The sequence below is a fragment of the Ovis aries genome, chromosome 17 (assembly GCF_016772045.2).
Source record: "Ovis aries strain OAR_USU_Benz2616 breed Rambouillet chromosome 17, ARS-UI_Ramb_v3.0, whole genome shotgun sequence".
NCBI classification, from domain to species: domain Eukaryota; kingdom Metazoa; phylum Chordata; class Mammalia; order Artiodactyla; family Bovidae; genus Ovis; species Ovis aries.
The window spans coordinates 60,027,517-60,051,476 of record NC_056070.1 but is presented as its reverse complement, the minus strand read 5'-3'; the positions used below and the strand labels follow the sequence as shown (position 1 = coordinate 60,051,476).

The 23,960-nt window shown below is 45.0% G+C and overlaps 2 long non-coding RNA genes and 1 other non-coding gene across 12 annotated transcripts in view; 1 reads left to right on the top strand and 2 right to left on the bottom strand.

Annotated features, from left to right (window-relative positions):
* Nucleotides 1-23,960, top strand: part of LOC121816955 (uncharacterized) — a 345,801-nt gene that overhangs the window by 113,370 nt on the left and 208,471 nt on the right. The window contains exon 5 of one of the 10 annotated variants that reach the window (XR_009596882.1): nt 22,599-22,744. The exons of the other annotated variants lie outside the window; for them this stretch is intronic. This is a non-coding gene — a long non-coding RNA (uncharacterized LOC121816955). The remainder of the gene's footprint in view (nt 1-22,598; nt 22,745-23,960) is intronic. 10 annotated transcript variants of the gene reach the window in all.
* Nucleotides 1-23,960, bottom strand: part of LOC121816957 (uncharacterized) — a 29,595-nt gene that overhangs the window by 3,607 nt on the left and 2,028 nt on the right. The window contains exons 2-3 of the long non-coding RNA XR_006056700.2: nt 17,990-18,108; nt 1,396-16,786 (exon numbers count right to left, since the gene is read on the bottom strand). This is a non-coding gene — a long non-coding RNA (uncharacterized LOC121816957). The remainder of the gene's footprint in view (nt 1-1,395; nt 16,787-17,989; nt 18,109-23,960) is intronic.
* On the bottom strand, nt 22,353-22,425 carry TRNAE-CUC (transfer RNA glutamic acid (anticodon CUC)). Its single transcript has one exon. It is a non-coding gene; the product is annotated as a tRNA-Glu (tRNA).

Genomic DNA, 23,960 nt, shown 5'->3' with positions numbered 1-23,960 from the left:
TCCCACAAATCATATGATCACAGGTATCATGTCTTGCCCAAATCTCCAACTGTATTGGAGAAACTGAGGTTCAGAGATAGGAAACATATACAGGGGGCGGGGGGGGTGGGACACAGCTATCTGAGATCATGTAAGGCCGAGAAATGGGACTTCTCCGGTGGCTCAGATGATAAAAGAATCTGCCTGCAATGCAGGATACCCAGGTTTGATCCCTAGGTTGGGAAGATCTCCTGGAGAAGGGAATAGCAACCCACTTCAGTATTCTTGCCTGGTGAATCCTGTGGACAGGGAAGCCTGTCCATGGGGTTGCAAAGAGTCGGACAGACTGAGAGACTAACACACACAAGGGCTAAGAAGCATCCAGGAAAGACGTAAAAAGAGCACTGTGTGGGGAGTCAGGGGCCACTGACTCCAGATCTAAAAGTAGAAGCAAATTCTGTTTCCTCTCTGGGCTTATCCTCAGCTATGAAAGAGCAAGAATGGTGTTACTTTGGGTTCTTCATCTGGGGGTCTAGCAAGAGTTGGGGTACCTAGGAATGAAGTCCCTGGAATTTGTTTTGTAATCCAGGTAAGATTCACATAACATAAAATGAGCCATTAAAAACATTTATGTATTTGGGTGTGTTGGGTCTTGGTTGCGCCGTGGGGCCCTTTCATTGTAGCTCGCAGACTCTCTAGTTGTAGGACACAGACTTTAGAGCTCAGGCTCAGTAGTTGTGATGCGTGGGCTTAGTTACCCTGTAGCATGTGGAACCTTCCCAGGCCAGAGATCAAACCTGTGCTCCCTGCATTGGAAGGCAGATTCTTAATTGCTGGACCCCTGAGAAAGTCCCTAAAATTAACCATTTTCAAGCAAACAATGCGGTGACATTTAGTCCATTCACAATGTTATGCAACCATTACCTTGATCTAGTTCCAGACATTTTCATAGCAAATATTTTCAAGCAGTCATGCCCCTTTCTCTCCTCCCCCCAGCCCCTGGCAAACATCAGTCTGTCTTCTGTCTCTATGGATTTACTGACTCTGGTTGTTCCTTAGAAATAGAATCATACAATATGTGGCTTTTTGTGGTTGGCTTCTTCCACGAAGCACCATGTTTTCAAGCTCCATCCATGATGTAGTACATATCAGGACTTCATTTCTTTTACGACTGAATAATATTCTATTGTATGGATATACCTTTTGTTTATCCATTCATCACTTGGTGGCCATTTGGATTGTTTCTACCTTTTGGCTACTGTGAATAATTCAGCTATAGACATTCATGTACTTTTTTTTTTTTTTTTTTTTTGATGAGGGCCATTTCTTAAGTCTTTGTTGAATTTGTTACAATACCGCTTCTGTTCCACCTCTTGGCCTTTTGGACACAAGCATGTGGAATCCCAGCTCCCTTACCAGAGATCAGACCTGTGCTCCTTGAATCGGAAGGCAAAGTCCCAACCACTGGACCTCCAGGGAAGTCCCATGCACAGGTTTTTGTGTGGACATTCGTCTTCATTTCTCTTGGGGATGCATACCTAGGAATGAAATTGCTGTTATCGTGTGGTAACTCTGTTTAACTTTGTGAGAATAGCCCTTGAACATGTTGTTTATGTGTTTGAGCCTGTGCTTTTAAGGAGATGGCTTTTGAACAGATTCTCAAGAAAAGGTAGTGTTAGTCGCTCAGTCGTGTCTGACTCTTTGTGACCCCATGAACTGCAGCCTGCCAGGCTCCTCTGTCCATGGAATTCTCCAGGTAGGAATACTGGAGTGGATTGCCATTCCCTTCTCCAGGGGTTTTCTTGACCCAGGGATCAAACCCGCATCTCCTGCATTGCATGCAGATTCTTTACGATCTGAGCCACTGGGGAGGCCAAGAAAATGATGACTTCCCTCCGTCCCTCTAAGATCTCTTCCAGCTTTAAGATCCCCCCATTCTTGATCCCCACCTGAGAAGACCTCAACTTCCTTCTCATCTTGTGTAGCTTCCTTTAACCAGCCTTCTCTGTACCAGGCACTGGTCTGGGCATGGGAGATCTGGTCGAAAGAGCTTCTATCTGCCAGGGGTCAGAGGTGGGAGAGATGAGGCGAGGGAGGCTTCTTGGAGGAGGAGGCACTAGCTGAATCTCAAAAGTTGCCTGAGAACCGGGAGGGCCAGAGGTGGGAATGGTATTTCTGAGCGAAGAGACAACACTTCCCAGTGCCCTTGGCAGGGGCGGAGCTGGCTGGAGTGCCCTTTCCTTCCCCTGGCAGCTCAGAGATGCTGGAAACAGAGATGGTTGGAAATCCTGTCTCCTCTACCCACCCGCTCATCAGTGGGGCAGATGCAGCCCATTATTCTGATTACCACTGAAGGCGGTGGCGGTGGCCCAGGGCACGTCTGAGGATCACTCAGGGCCCCGGGAAGGCGGGGGGCCCCTGGCAGAGGGTCTGCCCCCCACCCCCGCAATCCTAGAGGCAGGTGTTCCGAAAGCTTCCCACACAGGCCTGCCAAGATCGTCCTCCCGCTATGCAGCACACACGCACGCAGGCGTGCTATTTCATCTCCGGGGCCTCTCTCTCTCTGGGAGCAGCTGGCTGGGCCACCGGGGCATTGCGGGTGGCCCCTGGGACGTAGTCTGGAGGCCTTGGCTGACCCGCCACCCTGGGGCCCGGTGCTCCTCCTGCTGCTGGTGTGCCCAGTCGTAGATTTTTCTGGGCACCTTCTTGGTGGAGGGCAGGCAGGATCTGGTTTCACAGCACACTTGGAGGGACAAATCCATGCGGTGCTTTGCTGGATGCCTGGCCCTGTGAAGAGTCGGTGGTTAACGTGTTATTTATGGCGCCCTCCTGACTCCGGTCTCATATTAAGCTTCTGGGTGGGGCACGATGCCTCCGCCATTCAGTCAACCAACCGGCCCGGGGAGCTGATAAACCAGAGTTAACCCGCTAGTTTTACGCAGGGTTCCCGTATTCTTCTAGAAGCTTCAGGAAATGGGCTATTCTGCATCTTTTGGGGTAGCCTGAGTGTCTGTTGCTTGACTGGTGGAACTTTTCATGGAATTTGTTATTATGGAATTTTTATTTAAAAATTTTTTATTCTAGATTCCAGCAGAGTTAATTAACAATGATATGTTAGTTACAGGTATGCAGCACGGTGATATAATTATACCCATTATTATGGATCTTAAAAAATTTTTTTTTAATATTTATGTATTTGGCTGCACTGGGTCTTAGTTGACCCTTGCAGGATCTTAGTTGCTCTGAACCTGTGTCTTCTGCATTGGAGGGTGGATTCTTAACCACTGGATCCTAGGGAAATCCCTAAGTTTATTATCATTATTTTTTAATGTAACAATGGTAAAAAACTGTAACCTAAAATTTGTGATCGTAACCATTTTTAAGTGTGTTAAACTTTACCATCTTAACCATTTTCAGTAGGGGTTAATACATTCATTTCGTTGCACCACGGTTCTCCAAAACTCTTTTCATCTTGCAAAACGGAAACTCTGTTCTCGTTAAACACTAGCTTTCTGTTTCTTGACCCCCCCTTCCCCCCAACAACCCCTGGCACCCACCTTTCTACCTCCATGAATTAGAGGAGGTAATAGGAGCCTCATATAAATGGAGTCCCGCAGTATTTGTCCTTTTGTGTCTGCTTTGTTTCACTTAGCATAATGTCCTCAAGGTTCATCCATGTAGTCCCACATGACAGGATTTCCTTATTTTTAAGGCTGAGTCATATTCTATTCTATGGAATGACCACATTTTGTTTGTCCATTTATCCATCTGTGGACATTTGGGTTGCTTCCATATCTTGGCTGTTGTGAATAGTGTTGCTATGAACATGGGTCTGGAAACTGTGAAGTCTTTTTTTTTTAATTAAAAATTTAGCTACACAGTTAATAAAATTAACAACACTTCCTATAAAATTAAACCAATACATATGACTAAAGTCTTTCTAGCTACTTCCCCCAACCTCCCCACCCCAATGATAAGTTCACTGTTATCAGTTTTTAAATTTTCACTTATTTATCTATACACATATGCATACATGTGTATCTTTAGAAAAAGATGTATGTGCAGTTAATTCTGCTATAATGTAGCATATGCAGTCCTAAAATCTTACACTATGAAAAAAATCACACAATAAAACCCCAAGAGCTTATGATAAAAATAAAACTAAGGAGGCAACACTCTACACTTTGTCAGGAACGCATTAAAAAAAGAAAGGAAACTAATAAAAACAATAGCATGGTTTTACGCATGTTAAATGGTTAAGAAATACCTTAAAAAAAAAAAAAAGAAATATCTAAATGCTATAATAACTATGGAATTCGACTTTGGCAAAGTCCTGAGCTTGTCTTGTGGAAGTGGTGCCAGAAAGGCTGCAGCTTTTGAATTCTTGTGAATGGGGAGAAAGAGGTTGTCTGAAATCAGAAATTTGTAACCCAGGTGTGGGTAGGTGTGGCTCACAACACACACTGTACACGGAGGCAGATGGAAGAGGTTGTGGGGTGTCTGTTTGGTGTGTTCCTGTGTGGTCAGTTCAGCTGGGTGCAATTTTCTGCATTGACCCAGTGTTTCTTGTGGATGAAATCATGCATGAGCAAACACAAAAATTTGGTTATGCTCAGATTGTTCCCAAATATATCAATCACGATGGAACAAATTTATGTTTTCAAAACAAGCACAACTGGCTACACACACACACACAGAGAAAATAAATGGAGCTTTTTGAGCGTGTGTGTGTTTGCATAAATTGATTCATATTAGATGTATAACTATGCAACTTTTTTTTTTTTTGCTTAACAATATCCCTAAGAAATTTTCCATATTAGTAATGCAGACTTGTAATGTTTTTGCTGCTGTATAGAGTTCCATGGAATGAATAATCCCATTTAGGCCTCCCTCTAAGGATGGTCATGTAAGTAATTATATTGTAGTCAAATGCACAGAGAAGAATTTACCATTTAAATTATTTTTAAGTGTACAGTTCAATGGCAATAAGTACCTTCACATGTAACCATCCATTTCAAGGACTTTTTAAAAAATCTCCCCACCCTGAAACTCTGTACTCATTAAACAATAACTTCTTGAGTTCAAATCCTGGGCCAACACCTATGGCTGAGTGATTCTGGGCAGTTTTTTTTTTTGCCTCTCTGGGCCTCTGTTTTCTCACTGTAAACTGAAAGCAAGAGTACATAGCTCTCAGATTTGGACTAACAATTGCATGAGGTGGTACAGATCATATGCCCAACTTCTTCCTTGGCATACTGTAGGTTCTTGAAAAATAGCTCCTATTGTCATATGAAATCAACTAGACATCCCATCCTGCTTTGCTGTGGTTTACCTGACATCCAGGTCCTACACATGGCAGGGGGTGGGTGACATGTCATGGCTTGCTGGGATCCAGAGCAGAGGGAAGGTGGAGTCTGTAGAGCTTCCTAGTGGATGAGACCTTCACCCATGCCACTCTTCCAGCTATTCTTTTAGATGGAAGTTCCGGGCCCCTCCCTGCTCACCCCCTGCCCCAATCCAGGGCCTAGGCCAGCCCTTGGGACTCTTGGGAGTGACCCATTTTTCACCTACGGTCAGTGCCAGCCTGCCCGCTGGGGCTGCCAGTTGCAGTGTGCATGGTAGCGAATGGATTGAGGTCATGGAGCAGATGGCAGTAACTTTCAGTTGAGATCTGCCAGCCTGCGTTGGAACCAGTGACCCGGAGGTAAATGCATGTGCGTGGTCCCTCTCCCGCTTCGGTCTGTAACTCTGGGACCCTGTCCCTTTCCAGCGCCTGTTCAGGCTTCTCCCCAGGGTTCAGAAGTGTCCTCTTAGATTTTGTGGGCTCGCAGGAACAGGAGAGAAAGTCACACTCATGCAGGCAGTAGACAAGTCTCAGCCTCTACTGTGCTTGAATCCTCCCTTTCACAGGGAGCTCAAAGCACCTGGGTCTCTTTATTGGATTAATCTGATGTTATCCTTGCGGGGGTGGGGGAGAGGGGCGTTTATCATTAATCCCACTTTATAGATGGGGAAATAGAGGCAGGAAGAGGATGGCCCAGGAACCTGTAATGCCTCTGGATCAGAAAGGATTTACTGCAGCTGTTTGGTTCAGAGAGCTCTTGGAGAATCTGAAGGAAGCTAGGGGTCCTCTAGGCACAGATATATAGATATGTCTTAATCTTATTTTTAAAAATCTATTTATTTGACTGTACTGGGTCTTAGTAGTGGCATATGGGATCTTTAGTTACAGTATGTGGGATCTAGTTCCCTGATCAGGGATCAAACCTGGGTCCCCTGCGCTGGGAGCCCAGAGTCTTAGCCACTGAACCACCAGGGAAGCCCCGTGTCTCACTCTTGACTACCTCCAGAACCTGAAGCAGCACTGGGCATACTGTGGGTGCTCTGCTCAAAGTAAAGTATTTATTGAATGAATGAGTGAATTGATAAGCCACGGCTGAATACCTCCAGCTTGAGGCAATTAAAAAAACTCAAAGAGAAAGAGGCATTTTCTTATGCTCTTAATCTTAAGGAAGTTAGCCGTTCCCATTCTATAGACGGGAAAACTGAGTTATAGTTCTCAGGAGGTGGGAGGTCTTCCTTAACAACTCTAGGCAATATGGCTCCACATGGGATCTTAGTTTCCCAACCAGGGATGGAACCTGAACCCCCCTGCAGTGGAAACTGAGAGTCTTTACCTCTGGACCACCAGGGTGGTCCCAGCAGTGCCACTCTTAACAGAATGTTCCCACAGACATGGCAGCCTTGGGACAAGTGATAGATGAATTTGTAGTTGAGAATAACCGAAACTGGAAGAAAATTGCCAGTATTTGCTAAATCTATACCAAGACACCTTCTTTTCAGCCCTCACATCCTCGAAAATGCTGTTTCTCTTAGGGCTGATAAAATCTGATCACACTGTGTCCTTGAGAAAGATGTGTGATGTCTCTATAGCAGATAGAAGCTGGAAGGCCCTTGGAGAAGACAGAGTTGAACCCATGAGAGAGAGCAAGAGACGAGGGAAGAGTGTAGGAGGACAAGATTCCCTTGTGGTGGTTTTTCTGCTCTTTCTTGACCTCAGCTGCTGCTCAGGAATCTTCACGGGTCAGGAGATGGTGTGTGATGACAGGGCCAGAAGGTGTGGAACATGGTAGAAAGAACTTTAGACTTGATGACTCAGTTCTGACTTGGTCACCCCCAAAGCTGAGCTTTAGTTTCTTGACCTACGGGTCAAGAACGAGGCAAGAATTCTGCTCCCCACCCTCTGCCCCCCCCAACCCCACCAAAAAATAGCAAAAGAACTTTCCTGGTGGTCCAGTGTTTAAGACTCTGTGCTTCCTCTGTAGGGGGCATAGGTTTGATTCCTGGTCAGGGAAGTTCCATGTGTCTCATAGTACAGCCAAAAAAGAAAAGCAAAAAAAAAGAATGAGGCAATAGCATTGATTCTTCAGAGTGGTTACTATAATGGTATATTACACGTTTTTGTTGTTCAGTCCCCATTCATGTCTGACTGTGACCCCAAGGACTGCAGCACACCAGGCTTCCCTGTCCTTCACTATCTCCTGGAGTTTGCCCAACCTCATGTCCTTTAAGTCAGTGATGCCATCCAACCATCTCATCCTCTGTCGCCCCTTTTCCTCCTGCCCTCAGTCTTTCCCAGCATCAGGGTTTTTTCCAATGAGTCTGCTCTTTGCATCTGGTGGCCAAAATACTAGAGCTTCAGCTTCAGCATCAGTCCTTCCAATGGATATTCAGGTTGAATATTCAGATTTCCTTTAGGGTTGACTGGTTTGATCTCCTTCCTGTCCACAGGATTCTCAAGCACCACAGTTCGAAAGCACCAATTCTTCAGCTCTCAGCCTTCTTTATGGTCCAACTCTCACATTCATTCAGAAAGATGTATCTTACATGTACAACAGAATAAATATAGTTGAAACCACTGTGTATTCCATACGAAAGTTAAGAGAGTAAATCCTGAGTTCTCATCACAAGGGAAAAAAAAAATTTTTTTTTCTATTTCTTTAATTTTGTATCCATATGAAATGATGGATCTTCACCAAACGTTATGGTAATGACTATTTCATAGAGTATGTAATGTCAAAATGTGCTGTACACCTTAAACTTATACAGTATTTATATCAATTATATCTCAATAAAACTGCAAGGAAAAAAAACACCTCAGTATATTACATACCAAGTGGGGGAAGTTTTTGGCAAGTAGTAGGTATACAACTTCAGCGTGTCCAGGGACACTGGGATGGTGGGCGGGGTTGGGGGCATTACTGGGTATGACCACAAGGTTTTCTTTAGGGTGCAGTAGAGGGTGCTTTGGAGAAGGCAGTGGCACCCCACTCCAGTACTCTTGCCTGGAAAATCCCATGGACGGAGGAGCCTGGTAGACTGCAGTCCATGGGGTCGCTAAGAGTCGGACGCGACTGAGCGACTTCACTTTCACTTTTCACTTTCATGCATTGGAGAAGGAAATGGCAACCCACTCCTGTGTTCTTGCCTGGAGAATCCCACGGACGGGGGAGCCTGGTGGGCTGCCGTCTCTGGTGTCGCACAGAGTCGGACACGACTGAAGCGACAGCAGCAGCAGCAGCAGAGGGTGCTTTTAAGAGCCATCCTCCTGGTGAAGGCCCAGCCAGCTGGTAATGGAAGGACTAATGCCAGTACTGATTAATCACAGCTTGTCTTTGCGGCAACACTTTCATGTTGAAGAATCCCCAGGCTTTCTCCAGCCACTGGCTAAAGCCAGGAGCTGACCCACCTCTGCCCTAATAGCACTAGTTCTTCTTCTTCGTTTTTTATAGATTACCTTTCATCTTGGCATCAGGCAGAACTTAATAATCATGGTCTCTGTCTCCAGCTCTGCCCGAGCCTGTGGTTTAGGGACCATGTTGTTAACCTTAATTTTTTTTTTCTGCCCCAGGGGAAAAACTGTGGCACCAGAGAAGAAGGGGACTTATAAACAGAGTCTAGCCCCCCTCGGATCTGCTCTTTGGATACCAAGGCAGCTAATCTAACCCATAGGTGCCCTCCTTTGAGAAGTGACTTGGTTAGGCAGCCAATTGCCCATTTTTGGTACATACATCAGCTACACACATCATGATGACTGTTTTTTTTAAGAGGTTGAAATGACTTAATTAATTGCTTACCTGTTGATTGATCTTTGTCCTTATGGTAGATATAAAACTCCATGAGAGGGACTTTCCTAGTGGTCCAGTGGTTAAGAATCCACCTTGCAATGCAGGAGACTCGGGTTCGATCCCTGGCTGGGAAACTAAGATCCCACATGCCTTGGAGGAATGAGGCCCCCATGGTGCAACTACTGAAGCCAAAGAGCCACATTAGAGAGACCATGCACCCCAAGGAAAGATCTCGCACGGCGCAGTGAAGATCCTGCCTGCCGCAACTAAGACCACTGCAAACAAATTAAAAAAAAATCAAAAAATAAAGTAAAATAAAATTCCATGAGATCAGCTCAGTTCAGTTGCTCAGTCGTGTCTGACTCTTTGCAACCCCATGACTTGCAGCGCGCCAGGCCTCCCTGTCCATCACCAACTCCTGGAGTTCATTCAAACTCACGTCCATCGAGTCCGTGATGCCATTCAGCCATCTCATCCTCTGTCGTCCCCTTCTCCTCCTGCCCCCAGTCCCTCCCAGCATCAGAGTTTTTTTCCAATGAGTCAAGTCTTCCCATGAGGTGGCCAAAATACTGGAGCTTCAACTTCAGCATCATTCCTTCCAAAGAAATCCCAGGGCTGATCTCCTTCAGAATGGACTGGTTGGATCTCCTTGCACTCCAAGGGACTCTCAAGAGTCTTCTCCAACACCGCAGTTCAAAAGCATCAATTCTTTGGCGCTCAGCTTTCTTCACAGTCCAACTCTCACATCCATACATGACCACTGGAAAACCATAGCCTTGACTAGACGGAACTTTGTTGGCAAAGTAATGTCTCTGCTTTTGAATATGCTATCTAGGTTGGTCATAACTTTTCTTCCAAGGAGTAAGCGTCTCTTAATTTCATGGCTGCAGTCACCATCTGCAGTGATATTGGAGCCCCCCAAAATAAAGTCAGCCACTGTTTCCACTGTTTCCCCATCTATTTCCCATGAAATGATGTGACCAGATGCCATGATCTTCCTTTTCTGAATGTTGAGCTTTAAGCCAACTTTTTCACTCTCCACTTTCACTTTCATCAAGAGGCTTTTTAGTTCCTCTTCACTTTCTGCCATAAGGGTGGTGTTATCTGCATATTTGAGGTTATTGATATTTCTCCCAGCAATCTTGATTCCAGCTTGTGCTTCTTCCAGTCCAGCGTTTCTCATGATGTACTCTGCATAGAAGTTAAATAAGCAGGGTGACAATCTACAGCCTTGACGTACTTCTTTTCCTATTTGGAACCAGTGTGTTGTTCCATGTCCTGTTGTAACTGTTGCTTCCTGACCTGCATATAGGTTTCTCAAGAGGCAGGTCAGGTGGTCTGGTCTTCCCATCTCTTTCAGAATTTTCCACAGTTTATTGTGATCTACACAGTCAAAGGCTGTGTGGATCCATGAGATCAGGGACCTCATTTCGCTTGTTCACCTCTGGGTGTCCCCACACCCAGAACAGTGATCAGTACACACCAGGTATTTAATGAGTTCCTGGATTCATGAACAAATCAATGTCATATAGGCCTTGCTCCGGGCCAACCCATTGACCATGGAGGGGCTTCAGGGAGGAGGTGGCCAGTGAAGGATGAGTTCTCCAATGAGACAGGGGCACTCCTTCTGGGCAGATCATAAGGCAGATCTAACGGTGTGGAGGAGGCACCTCCCTGCTGTTCCAGTGATTAAGAATCTGCTTGCCAGCGCAGGGGACAAAGGTTTGATTCCTGGTTTGGGAAGATTCCATGTGCTGAGCAGAAACAAAGCCTGTGTGCCGAAACTACTGAAGCCCCTACACTCTGGAGCCCATGCTCAGCAACAAGAGAAGCCATCACAACGAGAAGCCTGCACACCGCAACGAAGAGTAGCCCCTGTTCACCACAGCTAGAGAAGGTTCGCATGCAGCGGCAAAGACGCAGGGCAGCCCAAAATAAAGAAATAAATACACTTAACAAACAAGCAAACAAAAACAAACCGGCTGTCTGCAACCTTCATAAAACTTTCATCATTCTCCCCAAGTGGAGATCCGCACTTGCCTCATCTCAGTAGCCACTGGGTCACATCATTTCTTCTTTCCCCTTTCACGCTGGATTTTTAAACAATGGTTGGCAACTTTTCCAAATTTCATTGTCTTTCAAAAAATATATTGTGTGTGTACTTTTCAGGCACCTTATCCATAAGCATTTAAAGAAAAATTAAAAAAATATCTTCTTTACCTTTCATTTCTTGGAGCCGAGCTCCAAGGTCATTGACTGAACACCTCTCTACCATGCAGCATGGTGGAAAGAGATGGGATTCGCACATTCTGGCCTTATCTTTGCTTGATGTTTGATTTTAGGCCAGTTCATTTTCCTCCCTAGGTCTCAGTTCCTCCCCCTGTGAAATGAAGGAATTGGGTCATCATTGGTTTTCTTAACTGTGTTTTATGGAATGTTTATTCTGGTAGACACTCTATCAAAAAAGGGAGGAGGCTGTTGGTCTCATATATTGAGCAAAACAGTCCATCCTTGATTCCCTGACTGAAGATTGACGAAGATCATTTGTGTTTTAAAGGCTGAGAGAGGCTGTAGTTAAGGGTGTTGTTTAGTTACTCAGTTGTGTCTGACTCTATTACCCCATGGACTGTAGCCCACCAGGCTCCTCTGTCCATGAGATTTCCCAGGCAAGAATACTGGAGTGGGTTGCCATTTGCTTCTCCAGGGGATCTTCCTGACCCAGGGATCGAACCCGGGTCTCCTGCTTTGGCCCGCATCGACATGTGGATTCTTTACTGCTGAGCCATCCAAACCCTGTTTAATTTTTTAAGTTACTCCAGTGTACCCTAGTGATGGGACAGATAGAATCAATGATGATAGAATTCTGAAATCTTACAGGACTCTGGCTTAGAGATTCTCTGGATTTGTCTAGAGCATTCTTTTTTTGTTTGAACCACCTGAGGTTCCAGGAGCAGTTGCACTGGCTGGTTGAGTCTTTTGCCTGCATTTTCCACAGGGAACAGACTGACCTTGGGGATCTCAGTCTCTCCCCAGACCCCTCAAACTCACCACCAACTGCAAAGGACGTCTAGGCTCAAGAAGGAAGGTGCAGTTACCTCGCATAGTCCCGTTCCAGGGTGTCCTGGTCTCCCTCTTTGCATCTCGAATATGAATGTCCTTATCAACCCAGATCTTCTCAGGTTATGGTTCTGCCTCCCCCATCCCTCTGTGACAGTGAGAGGTCATGTTCCAAAATGAAGTTTTCTCCAACAGAGCTCCACCCTGACACCCCATCCATATTATTCCCAACATCTGATAAGAGCTTTCCTTTCACAGACCCCTCAATCTCTAGGCTGTTACGTGGAAAATGATTCCATGGTGAATCATGTTGGAATGATAAAGAAAATCCAACACATTTAAAAAATTTTTACAAGACTTTTTGGAGACTTTACTGTGCTCATGCCTCATGTGAATCTCTAAGGGGGTGTCAAGAAGGCAGTATTGATCATGGAGCATGTCCCTCCCTTATAGAGGGACCAAAAAGCACTAGGTTCATAAATGTCCATTTTTGGAAATTCTGCCTTCTCAGGTTTTTTTAAAAAATCTCTAATGCCCATTTCTTTTGTCTTTACTGTTTTTTTATCCATCAGTACGAAAACTTGCAGGAAGTCTCATAGTCCTATTGTATTGATGTCTTCTTCACAGGGCTATTTGTTCACAAAACCACTTTTTTTTTTTTTTTTTCTGTGTCACACAACATGTGGGATCTTGGTTCCCCAATCAGGGCTTGCCCCCTGTAGTGGAAACTCAGAGTCTTAACCACTGAACTACCAGACAGTTCCCCAAACCATTCATTAAGTATGTCTTCAGGGAGTCAAGTTCAACACTGCTTATTCACTGTGTTGTATACCTATCTACTTATCCATCTATCTTTGATCTGTCATTTGATCCATAGCCACGTATTATCTAAATATCTTTCTTCTTCGGAGAAATTCCAAACTAGGTGGGAGATAACTCCTGTTTCCCTCTACAAAATCAAGGGGAGAGGGTTTCCTCTTTCCATTCCCTAGAAACTAGGATGAGCCAAGAGGTTTGTGCTGGGCCTAATAGATATCTGCCTAGGACAAAAATCTTGGAGTGACATTGAAACTGTTTAGTAGTTGTCCTGGGGGCAGTGAGCAGTGGTGATGATGAGAAGAGTAGGGCTCTTGCTGTGCTGAAGCGCTGGAATTTCAGCCTCCTAGCCTCCCGTGTCTCTTGCCCACTATTCTTCTTGCAGATTCTGTGAGTGACCCACTCTCCTGAATATTTATTCTCTGCTTCAGTTGAAGTTGGTTGTTTGGAACCAAGAATCCTGACCACTCTTGTCAAATCCTTGCATCTCTCCAGTCATCTCTCCATTCATCCATTAGTTATCCATCTATTCCTCTAACACAACAGACAGTGAGCTAGGCTCTGGCATTATGCAAAGGTGCAAAGGTGAATAAATCGACAGTAACAGGAAATAGCAGCAAATGGATGCTCTATTTAAACAAGGGAATTTGAAGACAGAATTTCACAAGGAACAGTGAACAAAGGCTATGTTTAGGAAAAGGAATGGTTTGGTACCCTGGAACTGGACATATTACCACTCCTAGGCATGAAGAGGTGAGGGGAGGCAAGCTGTTTTCAGAGTCCAGAGACAGTGTGTAGAGAGGCTTCCTGGCAGCAGCTGTGGCCTTGAGTGAGGGACACAGGCAACCTGTGATGACCTGGCATGGAAAGGACCACAGAATAAATACCTTGTCCACACACACCACCCTCCCTCTGATCTCATGCCAGAGCCAGAGAAAACACTGAGTTGGCCCATACAGGTCAGCCTCCTGGGCACAGAGCAGGAGGGAGAAAGGGAGAGGGTAGATCTGGATGGCCAAACAGAAGACACAGTGCAACGATGTCACTTTTCCTCTCAAAGTTTTCTTGTAGATTCTTAGTTACCTGGTATCCCAAACATTTATTTTCTGCCTCACTTAGGGTCAGTTGTTTGCAATCAAGAATCTGGCAGGCGCAAGTAAAGATCCCACATGCCGCATCTAAGGCCTGGCACAGCCTAAATAAATAAATACTAAAAAAAAAAGAGAGAGAGAGAGAGAGAGAGAGAGAGAGAGAGAGAGAGAGAGAATTTGGCAAGCATAGCCATCCAAACATCATCCATCCATCCACTCATCCACTCATCCATCCAAATATCTATCTAAACATCGTCTATCCATCCATCCATCCAAACCATCCAATATATCCAACATCCATCCATCCATCCACATATCTATCCAAGCATCATCCATCCACCCATCCAATATATCCAACATCTAGCCATCCATCCATCTACTGCCGGTGGGTTTATACTATGCTCAGATGAAAGTCAGAGTATTAATGACCTACGAGACGTCCTGTGACTTGCAGAGCTCCCCTCCCCCATTGCCCATCTGTCTTTATCTCCCTCTCCTCTTCTCCTAGTTTCCTCTAATCTGGCCACACAGCTTGCCATGCTCTACTCCAGATCAGTCCTGCCTCAGCACCTTTATTCATGATGTTCCATCTTCATGGAACACTCTATCCTTACGTGTCCCCCTGGCTTCCTCCCTTCCTCCCTTCCTTCTCCCACCTTTTTACTCAAATGTCACCTCCCCTGTCTGCCTTTCATCAGATTGCAACCTCTCTTCACCACTCTCTCTTATTTTGCTTCTTAACACATTCCACCATTTCACAGACTCTGTATTACTTGTCTTTCTTGTTTTATCATGTGTCCTCCACTCCCAGCCCACGACCTCCCAGTGGAATATAAATTCTACAGTGAAGGGATTTTTGAAGTTAAGTTTATTGCTGTGTCCCAGAGAATCCCTGCCACACAGAACGTGTTTGATAAATATTTGTGGACTATAACTATCTGTATCTCTATCTGTCTATCTATCTAAGTAAGTGAAAGTCCCTCAGTTGTGTCTGACTCTTTGTGACCCCATGGGCTATATAGTCCATGGAATTCTCCAGGCCAGAACACTGGAGTAGGTAGCCTTTCCCTTCTCCAGGGCATCTTCCCTGGAAGATGAGCATATATTCACCATATATATACATACAAGATAGATAATCAACAAGGACCTACTCTGCAGCACAAAGAACTCTACTCCATACTCCGTAATAACCTGGATGGGAATGAATCTGGAAGAGATACATGAATCAGTTCAGTTCAGTTCAGTCGCTCAGTCGTGCCCGACTCTTTGCGACCCCATGAATCGCAGCACGCCAGGCCTCCCTGTCCATCACCAACTCCTGGAGTTCACTCAGACTCACGTCCATTGAGTCCGTGATGCCATCCAGCCATCTCATCCTTTGTCGTCCCCTTCTCCTCCTGCCCCCAATCCCTCCCAGCATCAGAGTCTTTTTTCCAAGGAGTCAACTCTTCCCATGAGGTGGTCAAAGTACTGGAGTTTCAGCTTTAGCATCATTCCTTCCAAAGAAATCCCAGGGCTGATCTCCTTCAGAATGGACTGGTTGGATCTCCTTGCAGTCCAAGGGACACTCAAGAGTCTTCTCCAACACCACAGTTCAAAAGCATCAATTCTTTGGCGCTCAGCCTTCTTCACAGTCCAACTCTCACATCCATACATGACCACAGGAAAAACCATAGCCTTGACTAGCAAACCTTAGTCAGCAAAGTAATGTCTCTGCTTTTCAATATGCTATCTAGGTTGGTCTTAACTTTTATGAATATATATAACTAAACCACTTTTGCTGTACTTCTGAAACTAACACCATGTAAATCAACTATATTCCAATATAAAAAATATGTTTTAAATTTGTTGAATAAATGAATGAAAATATGGATGCAGCTCTGTGAAAGTTTCAGATTTTCCAGGACATCCTTGATGGCCCAGTGACTAACACTCTGTGTTCCCAAAGCAGGGATCCTTGGCTTCGATCCCTCATTAGGGAAATAGATCCCGCATGCTGCAGCTATGATCTGGCTATGCTGCTGTGCTTCATTGCTCAGTCATGTCTAACTCTTTGTGACCCCATGGACTGTAGCTCACCAGGCTCCTTCGCCCATGGAATTCTCCAGGCAAGAGTATGAGAGTGGGTAGCCATTCCCTTCTCCAGGGGATCTTCCCGACACAGGGATTGAACCTGAATCTCCTGCACTGCAGGCAGATTCTTTACCATCTGGGAAGTCCTAAGATCCAGCAGAACCAAATAAATATTTTGAAAAAAAGAGAGAGAGAGAGAATATTTCAAATGTGCTTTTGGAGGGCAATTCAGCCAGTCTGTGAGACTTACTGCAGACTCAGTGCATCCCCTGGGCTTCCCAGGCTGAAACTGGAGTGAGAGTTAATATGCTACTTGTGCCCTTAGGAAGCGTCCTGAACTTTCCATGCATGCTGGGGACTTGGCTCTTAGTGACTCCTTGTCCTCCTTCGGAAAACCTGCAGGCAAGGGAGGGAAAAACTGAACACTTCACACATTGCATCTTCAAAGCACTTAATAAACGCTCAAGTCATTAATTCCCTCGGCTCTCTGGGAAGCGGATTTTATTGTTTCTCTTCTGGCAACGGGGTGATGAGTGTGCTGGGGAATTCCGTCGTTTTCCCAGGACCATGGAGCGAGCTGTGAATGGTGCCAGGATGGCACTGGCATCCTCTGAGTTTCTGGCTGGGAGGTCTGCCATCTCCCTGTGGTGGGCAGAGGAGTGAAATCAGGTGGGAAGAAAGATAGACTGCCTTAGAGGGTGTCCTCCCATTTTCAGAGGATTATGAGAGCTGGGCACCTGCGAGGTTGCACAGAAATGGGAATGCACCTGGACCCATCTTACCTTCAGGGTTCCAGGTCTAAGTCAAGGCTTACGCGTAAACCTTACAAAGCCCGAGTATATGAACTCTCCCAATACAGTGCGTGCGTGCTACATCACTTCAGTTGTGTCTGACTCTTTGCAACCCTATAGGCTGTAGCCCACCCGACTCCATCAATGGGGTTTTCCAGGCAAGAATACTGGAGCAGGTTGCCATGCCCTCCTCCAGGGGATCTTTCAGACCTAGGGATCGAACCTGCATCTCTTACATCTCCTGCACTGGCAGGCGGGTTTTTTAACACTTTACCGTCTCTGCAACCTGGAAAGCCCGAATCCAGTGTAGACCATGATATGATGGGAACCGGATGCAGAACTGGCTTTTGTATGCCTGGCTGATCAGAGTCCCTCTACAGACCTAACTCCTATGCTCCAGATTCTCCTTTATCTCTCTCTTCTCTAGCAGAACTGGTTTCCCTGGTGGTGCAGAGGTTAAAGTGTCTGCCTGCAATGTTGGAGACCTGGGTTCGATCCCTGGGTCGGGGAGATCCCCTGGAGAAGGAAATGGCAACCCACTCCAGTATTCTTGCCTGGAGAATCCCATGGATGAAGGAGCTTGGTGGGCTACACTCCACGGGTCGCAAAGAGTCGGACACGACTGAGTGACTTCACTTCACTAGCAGAACTTACCTGTCTGATTTCCCATACCATCAATACTCTACTTTCCAGGAGAATGGTTATCAAAGTACTCTATGTTAATAATATTGATGGCTGTTCCAGGAAATCCATATAAGAAAAGGTATTATCTCCATGCTGATATTTTTCTATATATATGGACTAAAATTTCGGAGACCTGAGTTTTATTTTTATAAATAAAAGTAAAAATAGTTGTGTCATGTGGGATCTTAGTTCTCTGACCTGGGGTCAAACCCAGGCCCCCTACATTGGGACTGCAGAGTCTTAGCCACCAGACCACCAGGGAAGTCCTGAGATCTGAGTTTTAGGTTCTGCCACTAACTTGCCAGCTACCAAGGTGGGTCTTCCTTTCCCAGCTGTGGAATAAATAAGAGTAAAGAATATAAATACTCACTGAGTGTATTGTCCTACTTACTGCCCACAATTCCTGAGACAGGAACTATTTTTCTTCCAGTTTTACAGATGAGGAAACTGAGGCACAGAGGGGTTGAGTGATTCATCTCAGACTCAGAGCTGGAAGGTATCAGAAATGGGATTTTAATCCAGGCAGTCTTGGGTTCATAACACCTATAGTAAAGTGATTGCTTTGAACCAGACATGGGGAAAGACATCAGCAAAAAAGTCAGTTCCATTGTAGCTTGTATTAAAATAGCTTTCCTCCTGAAATGTTGAGAAACACTGAGATAAATACATGTAACTCTTTATAAGAATTGGAATGCACCAGCACAGATAGAATTGGTGGAAATATGAAATGCTAGGGAGAAGCGAAGGAGATCCTTAAGTTGATCCTAGCTTTTTTCCTGAAGACTTTGGTTAATTCCATGATTATTTATGGAATAGGAAATGAGCAGAAACTGGCCATCTTGCTGGGCTGAGGATTCAAGAGGTTAGACTTTTCAGACTTTCAAAGTGGCTGGAAGCTGAGAAGCATATTGTAGAAAGGAGGGAACCACAGAGACATGAACCCCAAATCTGATGGCTTCTCTTCATTTTACTACTACTCTAGTCCAAGCCATTGGTATTTTATAAAGACAATGACAACAGCCTCCTGTCTGATCTTTGTGATCCCATCTCTCCTTTTCAGACTTTCTCAGCATAGAGCAGCCAGAGGTCTCTTTAAATAAAAACGGGAATCTTGGGATTTCCCTGGTGACTCAATGGTTAAGACTTTCCACTCCCAGTACAGGGGGCACAGGTTCGATCCCTGGTCTGGGAACTAAGATTCCACATGCTATGGCGTGGCCAAGTGAAACAAAACAAACCAGCCATGAATCTTATTATATCCTTCTAATTGCTTCCCAGTATTCTTAGCCTATAATCCAAAGTCCTTGCCATGAACCGCAAAGCACTGGATAATCTGACCACTGACTCGCTCCTATCTCTCTTTCCTTGACCTTGACTCTGACCACTTTGCCTCCTTGCTATTTCTCAAAAACACAGACTCCTCTCTTCCTCAGTGAAATCAAGTATCTGCCCTTCTTTTTCCTCCTAGAAGTGTTCCCTCAGATTTTCTACATGGCTTCTTAATGGTTTCTGCTCAAATGTCACCTAATCATCAGAGAGACTATCTCTGGACAACTTTGCAAAAGGACCCTCCACCCTCACTCTATTCCTTTACTTTATTTTTTTTTTTTCCAGAGCCCTTATTCCTTTATATAATTGTTCCATAAATTTTCTATTGTTGAGTGAAAAAAAAAAATCACCACTAACAGAGTGGCTTAAAACAGCATACATTTAGGAACTTCCCTGATGGTCGAGTGGGCTTCCTTGGCGGCTCAGCCGTAAAGAAGCACTGGGTTGGGAAGATCTCCTGGAGAAGGGAATGGCTACCCAATCCAATATTCTTGCCTGGAGAATCCCTTGGACAGAGGAACCTGGTAGGCTACAGCCCACGGGGTTGCAAAGTCAGACACGACTGAGCAACTAACAATTCACTTCACTTCACTTCCCTGATGGTCCAGTGGCTAAGACTCTGTGATCTCAATGCAGGGGACTCAGGCTTTGATCGTTGTTCAGGAAACTAGATCTCACATGTCACAAATGAGAGTTTGCATGCTGCAACTAAAGAGCCTACATGCTTCAAAGAAGACTGAAGATCTTGCATGTCACACCTGAGACCTGGCATAGTCAGATAAATAAATATTTTTAAAAAGCACACATTTATTAGTTCACAGTTACTTTGTGTCAGGAGTCTGAGTCTTCTGCTTAGGGTCTCAAAGAAAGTGAAAGTGAAGTTGCTCGGTCGTGTCTGACTCTTTGTGACCCCACAGGCTGTAGCCTACCAGGCTCCTCTGTCCATGGAATTTTCCAGGCAATAGTCCTGGAGTGGATTGCCATTTCCTTCTCCAGGGGATCTTCCCAACCCAGGGATCAAACCCGGGTCTCCCGCATTATAGACAGACGCTTTACTGTCTGAGCCACCAGGGAAGTCAACAAAAGGCTGCTATCAACGTGTTGTCTGGGCTGCATTCTCATCTGGGGGCTCGACTGGGTAAGGATCCACTTCCAAGCTCACTAAGGTTATTGGAATAATTAATTTTCTTGTAGTCATAGGGACAGAAGTCCTGGGATTATTACTCAGTGTCAGCTAGAGGCCACCCAGCTCCTAGAGGCTGCCTGTAAGTTGACTGACACCACTGCTCCCTTCATCACACCAGGCAGGACAGTCTTCAGAGTGAGTCAGCTAGCAAGATCATCTTATGTGAATGCACAGAAATAACAGCCTGCCACCAATGCCATATTTTACTGGCTAGAAGCAAGTCGTGGGACTTCCCTGGTGGTCCACTGGTTAAGGATCTGTCTGCCAATGCAGGGGATGTGGGTTCCATCTCTGGTCTGGGGGGACCTCACATGCTTCAGAGAAAATAAGCCCATGTACCATAACTATTGAGCCCACTTGCCTAGAACCTGTACTCCTCAACAAGAGAAGCGACTGCAAGAAGTCCGCTCACGGTAAGGAAGAGTAGCCCCTGCTCTGTAACTAGAGAAAGCCCACACACAGCATTGAAGACCCAGCACAGCCATAAATAAATGAACTTTTTTTAAAAAATTAAGAGAAAAAGAAAAAAAAAAAAGCAAGTCCCAAGTCCTATTCATACTAAAGGGGAGGGAATTACGCAAAGCTGTGAACACTGGGTAGCAGGAACAATGGAAGGGGGAACCTGTCTGTCACAATTATATTCTATATTTCTTCATTTATTGGTATATCATATGTCCCATTAGTTAGGAACCTCCAAGAGTACAGGACTTTACATATCTTGTTGGTGACTTTATCTCCAGCACCTGGAAACATTATTGGCACATAGTAAGAGCTTAAAATATATTTCTTGACCAAGTAAATGAAATAAAGAAGTTCACCAGCTGTCTTGTAAAATGCAGTTTTCCAAGAAAACCAGCTTTCGGTTAATTAAGAGCTGTCATTCAAAGTGGCTAGAATTGACAGATCTCACAAGCATATTCTGTTTTTTAATGTATCTGCTCCAAGACACCAGAGAAAACATGCCCATCGTTAGTCTGGTTGGGTGTTGGAGACCTGCTTGGTGCGGAAGAGGGTGTGTGTATGAGGCTTTGTCCTCGGTTGGGATAAGTCAACCCCAGAGTCATCCGAAAGCTCATCACGGGGGCTGGTTTTGGCATCGGAATGGCCCTTTCTCACTGTGACCTTTGTGATTAATACACCAGATTCATAAATACAAATATGCATTACCCACATATCCATTTTTATATCAATAGCAAATGCATTCCAGATGTGTGTTGGAGGTGATAGGCTTCGTGCTGCTGACTTATTATTTTCTGTTAGGTCTCAGCCCGGCCAGGCACACAGCCTATTGTTTTTATATCAAAAAAGGCAGGTCGTACCTGCTTAATAAGCTGAAGGAATTCGCCGCAACCTGGGGAACCGTAGGAATGTGGTTTTCAGATTCGATTAGAAAGATGTGGCCAGGTCCCCAGGGTTCTCAGGTTCAGCTGTCTCAGCCTACAATGTCATGCATTGTCTCGCGGGCCTTGTGCTAAAAGATCCCGGTTTTTGCCACCTTTCTTTTGTAGCCTGTGTGTGCAGCCCCAGAGTACACCCAGAGGGAAATTTACCACTGCGCTTTCTGTTAGCTTTCTTGTTGCTCAGCTGCTGACTCATGTCTGGCTCTTTGGGACTCTGTGGACTGTAGAACACCAGGCTTCCCTGTCCTTAACCATATCCCGGAGTTTGCTCAAACTCATGTCCATTGAGTTGGTGATGCCATCCAGCTATCTCATCCTTGGTCGCCCTCTTCTCCTCCTGCCCTCAATCTTTCCCAGCCAATGAGTTGGCTCTTTGCATCAGGTGGTCAAAGTATTGGAGCTTCAGCATCAGTCCTTCCAATGAATATTCAGGGTTAACTTTCTAGTCATCAATTGTTTCCATCAATGTTCTTTGTGATGGCTTTTGTAGGGTTTCAGGAAAGGGAAGAGAAGTTCAAATCTCCCTCAAAGTTGAGGAGTCTTTACTCTTTGACTTTGGGAGTGGCAGAGAGCTCTCTGGAGCATGCGCTTCAGGGTCAGAATCCTGATCTGGCTCTTCACTAGCGGTGCGACCTTGGGCAAGCCACTTGACCTCTCTGAGCCTCTGATGGCTCTTCTGTATACTGTAGATCTTAACATTTCATATCTCTTGGTTTATTTACTTTTTTAAAATTTGTGACTGCTCTAGATCTTCGTTGAGGCATGTGGGCATTTTTAGTGGTGTCACACAGCCTTGGTTGTGGTGTACGGGATCTTAGTTCCCTGGCCAGGGATCGAACCCAGGCCCCCTGCATTGAGAGCACAAAGTCTTATCCACTGGGCCACCAGGGAAGCCCCACTCTTGGCTTTTTTTTGAAAATGCGATGAGATGATGGCCTGGAAAATTCTTAGCACAGGGTCTGGTACATAGCAAACTCCTAATAAGGGCTAATATTATTACAACTACTATCAATATTATTATAATTTAACTTAAACCTGGACCCTGCTCTGATTTCCCTATGTAGGTTCATTGGTTTAGAAGTGAGTGTGAGCAAAATGCCTTCTGGAAGCGCTCCCTGAAATTTTCTCTTGAAACATCCCTGTTCAGAGCCCTGGAAACAAAGACCATGTCCTAATATTCTGGAGCCACATTAGTGACTTTGAACTCTAGGTACGTTTATTATTATTCTTTTTTCTTTTCTCTTTGGAAGGGCCCTGCTGATTTAGGGCAGCCCCAGATCAGAGGTGTAAAGTGAAATCTTGGGCTCTGGAGCCAAAATTGACTCAAGTTTTCCCTTTGATGTGTGTCTTTCTCCTTGCGCTGGGTGGAGCCCAGCTGGACACACGCTAGGCACTCAATTAACATGTGTTGAGTGAGTGGCTGGAGGAGAGGGCGCTTAGCCAATAGTCATCCTGGAGGAGGTAATAATATGCTAATCACAATGATGCTAATATGCATCATTCTCCTGGTGCTTGGGTTCTCTTGACCAGGCCACAGCCCGGCTGCTCTGTAAGGGTCTTTCATTTACTCCTCACAGAATACTCTATGAGGGGGACGTAATGATGCCCTCTTAAGAGATCAGAACATTGAGATTTACCCTGACATCCCGTGGTAGTAAAGGACTGAGCCTGGATTCAAACCCAGGGGTCTGATGAAAGAGCTCTTGGGGACTTCTGTAGTGGTCCAGTGGTTAGGATGCCATACTTCCAAAGGGATTTGGTCTCTGGTTGGGGAATTAAGAGTCCACATGTTATGTAGCAGGGCCAAAGAAAAGAAAAAAAGCTTTTTTTTTTTTAACCTCTCTGTGCCGCATCATAGGCCCCCTGACACAGCTGTCCAAATGTTCAAGCTTTGAGCTGGCCTCATGTTGAAGTTCCCAGGGAGGTACTGTGCTTCCTTTCAGTCTGGAATGATCCATGTAGAAACATACAACCAGAACAGCAACGTTTCAGTCCTCTCTCTTTTATAGAAAGGGAATAGATTAAAACAGATCATGCTCTTAAGGAATTCTGCCAGTCCTTTAAAAAGAATGAGACAGATTTGAATCACTGAACAATTGTATAGGTGATGTATCTCTGTTTCTATATACAAAGAGAAAAAAGTTCTGTAAGAGACATCGTCGCCTATTTAAGAGATGGTTAGATTTTATGTGTATAATTTTAGTTTAAAAATTATGCTTATTTTTATTTAGCTTATATATATTTTTAAATGAAACAAGAAATCAGAGCATATTAAGGGGTATACAGTGAAGACACCTTCCTTCCCTTGTCCAGAGAGACCAGGTCTCCCAAGAAGCGAGCAAAGCTTTTAATGCCTTGTGTGTCTTTTTAGAAAAAATTAATTATCAGAGGCTTTGATTAGGAGGAGGGGAATTTTCCTTCTAATG